Source organism: Ochotona princeps, chromosome 11 (assembly GCF_030435755.1).
Source record: "Ochotona princeps isolate mOchPri1 chromosome 11, mOchPri1.hap1, whole genome shotgun sequence".
NCBI lineage: Eukaryota > Metazoa > Chordata > Mammalia > Lagomorpha > Ochotonidae > Ochotona > Ochotona princeps.
In genome coordinates this window covers 50,476,138-50,484,181 of record NC_080842.1, presented here as the reverse complement: position 1 = coordinate 50,484,181, position 8,044 = coordinate 50,476,138, and the positions used below count along the sequence as shown (strand labels likewise).

The following is an 8,044-nucleotide window of genomic DNA, read 5'->3' as shown; positions in this document are numbered from 1 at the left end:
TCTGTTAGCCAGCCTGCTGGCTCAGGCGTTGCAAAGGTAAGATAATATTATGACAAGGAAGTGAGGAAGCATAGGAAATGAAAACAATACAGCAGCCTGGGGTGGAGATCCAGGACAGGAATGACTTCCTAGCGGCCGAGATCTGTTTGTAAAAGCATAGGTTGTCCAAGCAAACAGGCCACTGGGGCAGGAGCCCAGCACGGCCACTCCCAGCCAGCAGCCTGCCGCACGTGCGTGCTTTTCACAAGCTTCCACCCAGGCTGGGCCTCAGGCCAGAGGGAGAGGAAAGCTATGTGAGGGCAGGGGTTGCTCTGGCTGAATGTGGGAGCAGGCTTCCTAAATCCACATGAAGGACAGTGGGTGCCTAGACATGCCAAATGATGCTCTTGCAGCCCAGCTCCAAGTCCTGTGAAAGCAGTGCTTGGGTGTACTCGGCCCAGCTGCAAGTAGATCTTAACTTTAGGGGAACGGAGATCACTGGAATGAAGAAATGGAATCAGCTTGTAATTTAGCTCCCACATTTTTATCTGCCCCTTGGTGAGAGATTTTTATCTACCAAGCATAAGGTGATTGGCCTTCTACAGTGCTGATTTCATGAAGTCCTTGCAAGAATTTGGTCAGGATTCATAGAGGAAAAGAACCAATGACAAAATCCAACAGGACTTCACAAATGTAAAAGCCATGCATGGATTTCAACGCATTTTACCTTGTAATAGATGTATTTTTTCACTCCTTTTCCCATAAATTTTAAGTACTTTTATATGGAGAGAGAGAGCGAGAATATGAAAACTTATCTATCTTAGGGAAGAAGCTAATGGGATGCTAGTGGTTAGCAAGTCCCCATATTTGCAAGTAGGCCTGTGGGTGTGACACTCAGGAGGAACCTTGTATTGAAGTTGAAGTTCAAAGGATTCCCTCTTTCAGGGCGTGGTAGTGGTCTTTTTGTTCCATGCAGGCCTTGAACTGGTTGGACCCAGCCCATCCACATTAAGGAAAGAAGTCAACATTGCTCAAAGTCCACCCACTTAGATATTGATCTTCTCCAAAACACCCTTGTAGAAACATCCAGAATAATGTCTGAGAACATATCTGGGAACTGAACTTGAGTCAAGGTGACAATCAGCATTGAACCTCACAGGCATATAGCACATGCATTTTACAGAGCAACCAGCTGAGGCTTAAGCATGGTCATCAACTTGACAGAGGTCACGGGAACCAGGAAGAGGCAGTGACAAATGTTTTGTCCTTCCTGTTTTAAATCCTGTGTGTCTGTATCCACAAATGTGGCTCCTAGTCACTTGGTTCTATTAGCACATGAGGTAACTCTGAGGACCTGAGAAATAGGAAAATTCGTGTTGGCAAATGAGCCACCATGGGCACAAAGCAGAAATGGCCTAGAATGTTGGCCAGAGGAGGGATTGTGAAGAGGTACCAGTCAGAATCCCAAAAGATGCAATCCTAAGTACTAATCTTGTTTTCTTTAATTAATACACTTTTAATTTATTTATTACTTTAAAAATATTTATTTTGATGATGATTACATGGTTGTTCGGGGTGGGAAGGATTGAGGGTTAGGGAAAAGTGGGTAAAATAATTGTTTCCAAATGTTCTGTTTCTTCTTGTCTCTGGGGGAAGGAGAAAAATAAAGGGGCAAGTCACACCCAGCCTCCCAATGTCTCAGTACCCAGGGATGGGGAACCGCCACCCGATATCAACCCAGGGTGCCAATGTGGTGCGTGTTCCAAGGGTTCTGACCAAGTAGCTTGGACAGTTTTGAAATGCTGTTGATTTCGCTGATCCAAGGATGAGGCAACCCTCCCAATGTCCAATGGTGAATGTCAAAATCCCATAAATCCTGAAATCATCATCCAAAAAGTTGAATGTTGAAAACCACAATTCCCAAGGAGTGGCAGGAGGGGGTGAGGGTGACAAAAGGCTACGTGAGATGACCAGAAAGGCGAATTCTGGAGAAGGATTGACCACGTGATGCAATCACAATGGGAAGTTTTGTTTAAAAATGTGCCATGTGTCTGGAGTGACATGCCGGCCAGCTGATGAAAATTTCATCTGTGCTTTCTCCAAACATTCATGGTCCATTAATGTGTGTGTAATGGCTTTCCTCACACCCACAATAACACAGCATGCCCCTGGTGTAGACAAGATTCACAAGGAGACACAGAACCATAGAACTTCAGAAAGATCACCGCCCCATGGGAAATGAGGGTGTGTGTTTCTCAAGAAGAGCCACACCCTCCAAAGAAAAACTAAAACTCTTGATCATCACTGTCCAAGAGGGCACAGCCTGGTTAAGGATCGTGAAAGCCACCAGTTCTCACACATTACTCATAGGCAATTGCTTGTCTCTCCAGACATAGAATGCATTTTTCCATAGATCAAAATTTTTTCCCCTTTTTTCCTAGGTTCTTCCTCCCTCCCCCCGCCCCAACCTCATTATTTAAAACTGTCAGCATTGCTTTTTGCACTCTGCTGTATCTTTCCTCTCATCACTTCCAATTTGCAATGGTGCACAGATTTTCTGGAGGGTGCCACCTCATTGGGCATGCTTTGTACGTCTGGCTTCATGGAAGCATGCTACTACCATGCTGACTTTGTTTTCCCACCTTGTACATGTGCATCAAAGCCTCAGTGAAGAGAGGCCTTCTTTGTGCATGTGCTTCTGTGAAAGAGAACACTTCTCGACATCCTGGCTCCCCAGATCTCTCCGGAAGTGGTAGTGACGCATAGTGGGCTTTGATCAAACTCATTGAAATACTTTAGTGATCTGCTCCATGTTTCCTACAACCAGTTACAAAACAGGGTGCACATGTTACCTTCCTTCATGACAGTTATTAATCCATTTTCCTTCCTGACCTATTTCTCTAGAGACATGTTTTGTCTGCTTCTAATTGCTAATGCCCATGGCCCTGTCACAAGGTAATGGTAATGCTTGTGGAAACACAGGTGTTGTGATTGTCTATTTTGTTGTGTAAAGTGGTCCAAGGAGTGTCCTGTTTTGATTGTTTCCCAAATAAATCCACTTTGAAAGATGTAAACAAATGGCTTTTAAAGAATTTGAAGATCACAATTGAAAATAATACCGACTTTGGTGATTTACAACTCAAAATAAGTCTGTGTGGCCATCAGACCTAACGGCCAACAGGTTCTGCCAAGATCAGCATCACCAACAACTGAGCTATTTAGGACACCTGGTGTCTCCCGAATTCTGGGAGCTGCTCCATCTGGAAGTGGGAGAAAGGCTATACAGACAACAGTGCAGCTTCAGCACAGTATCACAGCAGCTGGAGCATGGTGAGCCAGAAGCTGGGCTAGGCAGACCATGGTGGAAGTCTAACATAAGAGCCCAGATCTGAAACTCGCTGGAGGGAGAGTAGCACAAGTGACTGCAAACAAAGAGCTGGATACCAACCACAATAAGTAAAATTGAGCCGTAGATCTGTGGGTGACACAGCTTTAAAAACCTGCCCCAAGGAGAAGAATGGGCTAACCAGAAGTACAATGACCAAGAGTGAAAGAAGAAACACAGGCAGAATGAGTACTGCTGAAGACTTCCCTGCAAAGGAGCAAAAGCCTTTGCCAACCTCAGAGTTAACTGAGGAATACATTGAGAAAATGGGGGATACAGAATTCAAAACACGTGTTACAAAGCTTCTTATCAACAACGAGAAGCACATGCAGGAGTTAAGCACTCTATCACACAGGAAATAGCAACACTGAAACAAAATCAAACCAAATTATTGGAAATGAGGGATACAGTGGAGCAAACTAAAAATACGGTGGAGAGTCTCAGTAATAGAATAAATGAGGCAGAAGAAAGGATCTCAGAAGTGGAAGATCTCTCTTGTCACAATGGAGAAACAATCAAAAAGCTGAAGCAGAGCTTCAGTATTCAAGAATTAAGAGACACTATTAAAAGGCCACATATAAGAGTTATGGGAGTCTCAGAAGGTGCAGAAAGAGAAGGTGGGATTAATGGTATACTCAATCAAAGAATAAAGGAAAATTTCCCTAATCTAGAGAAAGAATTGGGAAACCACATGCAGGAGGGGCACAGAACTCCCAAGAAGGTTGATCAAAAGTGATCTTCACCACAACACATGATAATCAAACTGTCTTCAATCAAACATAAGGAAAAGATCCTTAAATGTGCACATGAAAAAAACAATTGACATATGAAGGAATGCCATTGAAATTCACAGGAGACCTCTCACAGGAAACTCTATAGGCCAGAAGAGAATGGAGCACCATACTCCAGATTCTAAAAGCAAAAAAATTGTCAGCCCAGGATAACATGTCCAGCCAAGTTTTCCTCTATCTCTGAAAATGAAATAAAATTCTTCCACAGTAAAGAAAAGTTAAAAGAAGATGTCTCTTTTCAAACCTGCCCTACAACTGATACTTAAAGGTGTTCTCTTGACAGAGAAGAGGAATAGCAGCACCAAAACCAAAGGCAAGTGGGAAGAACATCCCAGTAAAACAGCAGAAGACTAAATCAATGAATAACCCGTTGCTGAACAACAGGAACAAATTACCACCTGTATTAACCCTGAATGTAAATGGATTTTAAACTCATCAATCAAACATTATGGATTAGTAGACTGGATTAAAAAAAACATCTATTTTTTGCCTACAGAATACACATCTCACCAACAAAGATCAGCAGAAACTACATCTCATGGATTTTGATGCTTTTTGTTTTTAGTTTCATCTCTTCAAAACACTGTTTTTTTGATTAAATTCTTCACTGAGATCATACAGTAGCATCATTCTCTTCAAGAAGGTTCTTGATTTTCCTTTTCATTTCTTCAGCCACACATTAATCATTCAGTAACATGTTATTTAACTTCAAGGAACTGTAAATTTCTTTTTTTTTCTTCCTGATGTTGATTTTGTTTTGTTGATTTTCTTTTAAGCGGATGTATAGTAACTGTGTAATGGAGACTATCGCATCTAGTGGCATGTTGTTTAACTTCATGGCATTGTAAATTTCTGTTTTTTTTCCTGTTGGTTTTGTTTTGTGTTCACTTGGGGAGATTTGTAGTGACTGTGTAGTGGAGACTGATGTCCAGATGTGAGGATACAGTGCACTGCACATCTCTACTTCTGGTTGAGGATGGACTCCCAGGGAAACTGTAGGATGTGTCATGACAATGGGATGCTGGATTCTTCTGCCATTGTCCATTCCCACAATGATGGACATATGACTGTTTTTGAGGAACTATACTGTTGTAATGATATGGGAGAACTCAGAGTGGATTTGGGGAGGGGGTATGGGAAATCCCAGGACCTATGGAACTGTATCAGAAGATGACAATAATAACAAAAAATGAAAAAAAAATTGAAGATCATTGCCTCAAGAGCTATTGTATTTCTGGATTTGGGGGGAAAAAGTATTTGAGAAAATAAATAGGGCTGGAGAGCCTGGTTCTGTCTGTTGGTTCACTGCTCATAGGTCTGGAGGTGCTCACCCTGGGCTGGAATGGAGAGCTAGAAGCTCAATCCAATCCTCTCACATGAGTCCCAGACCCCAGCTACAGGAGGTAGCACCTGTTTCCTCCCAGAGGATGCATTGCCAGGAAGCTGGGTCAGGAGCTAGAGCCAGTACTTGAAACCCAGGTCATTGATATGGCTCAGGGGAATGTTAGTCAAGCAGCAATGACTGGTGAGACATGGGGCAGGGGAAGATCAAGAGCCCCAGCACCCAGCAAGGAGTACAAGTGGTATGGGAGGGAGTTCACAGTCCAGGAAATGCTTCCCATCTGGGTCTGGAGTAGGGTCACCCCCAGGCAGAAGCAGCCTGCTCTGTATGAGCTAGAAGAGGCTTGCCTAGGGGCCTGGCTAAGGGACAGTGGAAGGTGAGGCTGATCCAGGAGCCTCGCCCCTTGGGGCAAATCCCAGCTCCCTCAGGGATATCCTGGAGTCACCTCTCAAATATGGAGCAAGGCCTCAGAGGTTGCCTGTGTTTCCCTGTAGTCTCTCTGGAAAAAAGGCTCAAAGACATTCTGAGGGCAGAAGGGAGAGTGTGAAAGTGTCCTGAAGGCTCTGGCACAGCAGCAGAACTGAGCATGCTCTTAGGATGACCTATAAGCTGGTAAAACAGCCCCAGGGGCTCCTCAAGAAGGAGTTAGCTACTTTGTGGTTTTCAAAATCCTGAGCTCACAAACAAGAGATTGAAAACTAAAAAATCTATATGCTAGGACCTGGTGCAATGGCTCTGGGGAAATCCTCACTTTGCATGTGCGGGGATCTCATATGGGTGCCAGTTTGTGTCCCAGCTGCTCCACTACCCATCCAGCTCTTTGTTTGTAGCCTGTGAGGGCAGTAGAAAATGGCCCAAAGCCTTGGGACCCTGCATTTGTGTGGGAGACCTAGAGGAGGCTCCTGGCTTCAGATTGGCTCAGCTCGGCTCAGCTCCAGCCATTGTGGTCATTTGGGGAGTGAATCTTTCTCTTTGTCCTTCCTTCTCTCTGCGAATCTGCCTTTCCAATAAAACTAAATTAATCTTTTAAAAAAATCTGTATTCTAGAACTCTCAGGAAAATTCAAGAGCTCTGGCAACACAGTACTTAGGTTCCTATGTGGTTGAGTAACCTAGTGCAAGTGCTGTCTTAGGAAGCTTAAGTTCAATCATTCCTACCATCCCCATTCCTCCCCATAAACCTTTCACCACAGGAAGTCTGTTTACACCCAGTCAGCTTTCTTCATTTACACTGGCTCACTGGGTCTGTACTCCCTGCTGGAGAAGGGCATTTCCTTCACCCAAGTGGGGAGACAGGCCCCAGGTGAGCCCAGATCCTCTCATTTGCTATTCAGATTCTCCATGCCCAGGATGCTGGGATGTGGCAGGCAGGGCTATGGGAAACAAACCAGAACGGGAAGAGGGAGGGGATAAGGCGGAGGGGGGAGGGCAGGGTGCAACTTGTTATTAACAGAAACTCTGACTTTGGGCTCCAGGAAGGTTAAGAAAAGGTCCCCAATAGCATAGATCAGGGAAGTAAAATGTGGAAGAGAAAGAAGGAAATTCAAGCTGTCCCAGGATTTACGCCATCGTAAGCATTCAAATTCCTCTGCATTGGGAACCCAATTACCGTGGAAAGCTTTGCTGGGTCCAGTGGCTGGGGGCCATGACCCTTGGAAAACAGTGGACTCAGATTTCAAGTATTAGAAGTTAAAAATTTTTTTCCACGTCAGATGGGCAATGTCCTGATGTCATAACAAGTTTTGGAGGAAGGCACATGTCACACAGCCATGTATCAACTCAATCATTACACTTACGAACCACAAAAAGATCAGAAGTTAAAAAAATTTTTAGATGAAAATTGCAAGGATAAAGGGAAATTCTGCTTTTGAAGCTGACACTAATGTGGAGTAACTCGGCTGTGAAAGAGGTGATAGCAAAGGGTTACTGATTTGAAATTTGGAAAGCAACTCTATTTGTATTATCTCACAAAGCATGAGAGGCTCATAATTGAATTGTTTGCTGTGGGGTCTCTTCTTGCCAGTTTGTTTGTTTGTTGTTTTTGCTCCTCTGTTGGAATCCTATCATCTTAGCCAGAGAACCTTTTCTTCTTCTTTAAGTTTTAAGAACTTTATTCATTTGAAAGGCAGGGAGAGAGAGGGAGAATGAATTTCCCATCCATTGGTTTACTCCCCACTGTATAGTCAGGGCTGGGAAGGCTGACTCCAGGAGTAGAAACTGAGGCTAGGTCTCTCACACGGTTGTAAGGGACTCAGATACATGAGCCATCACTGCTGCCACCCAGAGGGCCCATTAGCAAGAAGTTGGGATCAAGAGTGAAGGCAAGACTTGAACCCAGGCACTCTGATGGCCAGTGTGGGCATCCTGAGTGGCATCCTACCTGCTGTGCCAAACACCTGCCGTCAGATAGAGAAACTTCACCTCCATAGCAGGCTGGAAATCTCTGTGGCTCACAAGACCAGATCTACTACTCAGAATGAGATTTTATTCTGGGTGGGGAACTGCTTTTCTGTGTTTTCATAAGCAGCTATAGAAATTAGCCACAGAG

At 44.1% G+C, this 8,044-nt stretch overlaps 1 non-coding gene across 1 annotated transcript; it reads right to left on the bottom strand.

The window, feature by feature from the left end:
- Positions 1-7,202: 7,202 nt before the first annotated feature.
- Positions 7,203-7,307, bottom strand: LOC118760074 (small nucleolar RNA U13). The gene has a single exon (XR_004996565.2). It is a non-coding gene; the product is annotated as a small nucleolar RNA U13 (small nucleolar RNA).
- Positions 7,308-8,044: the final 737 nt, after the last annotated feature.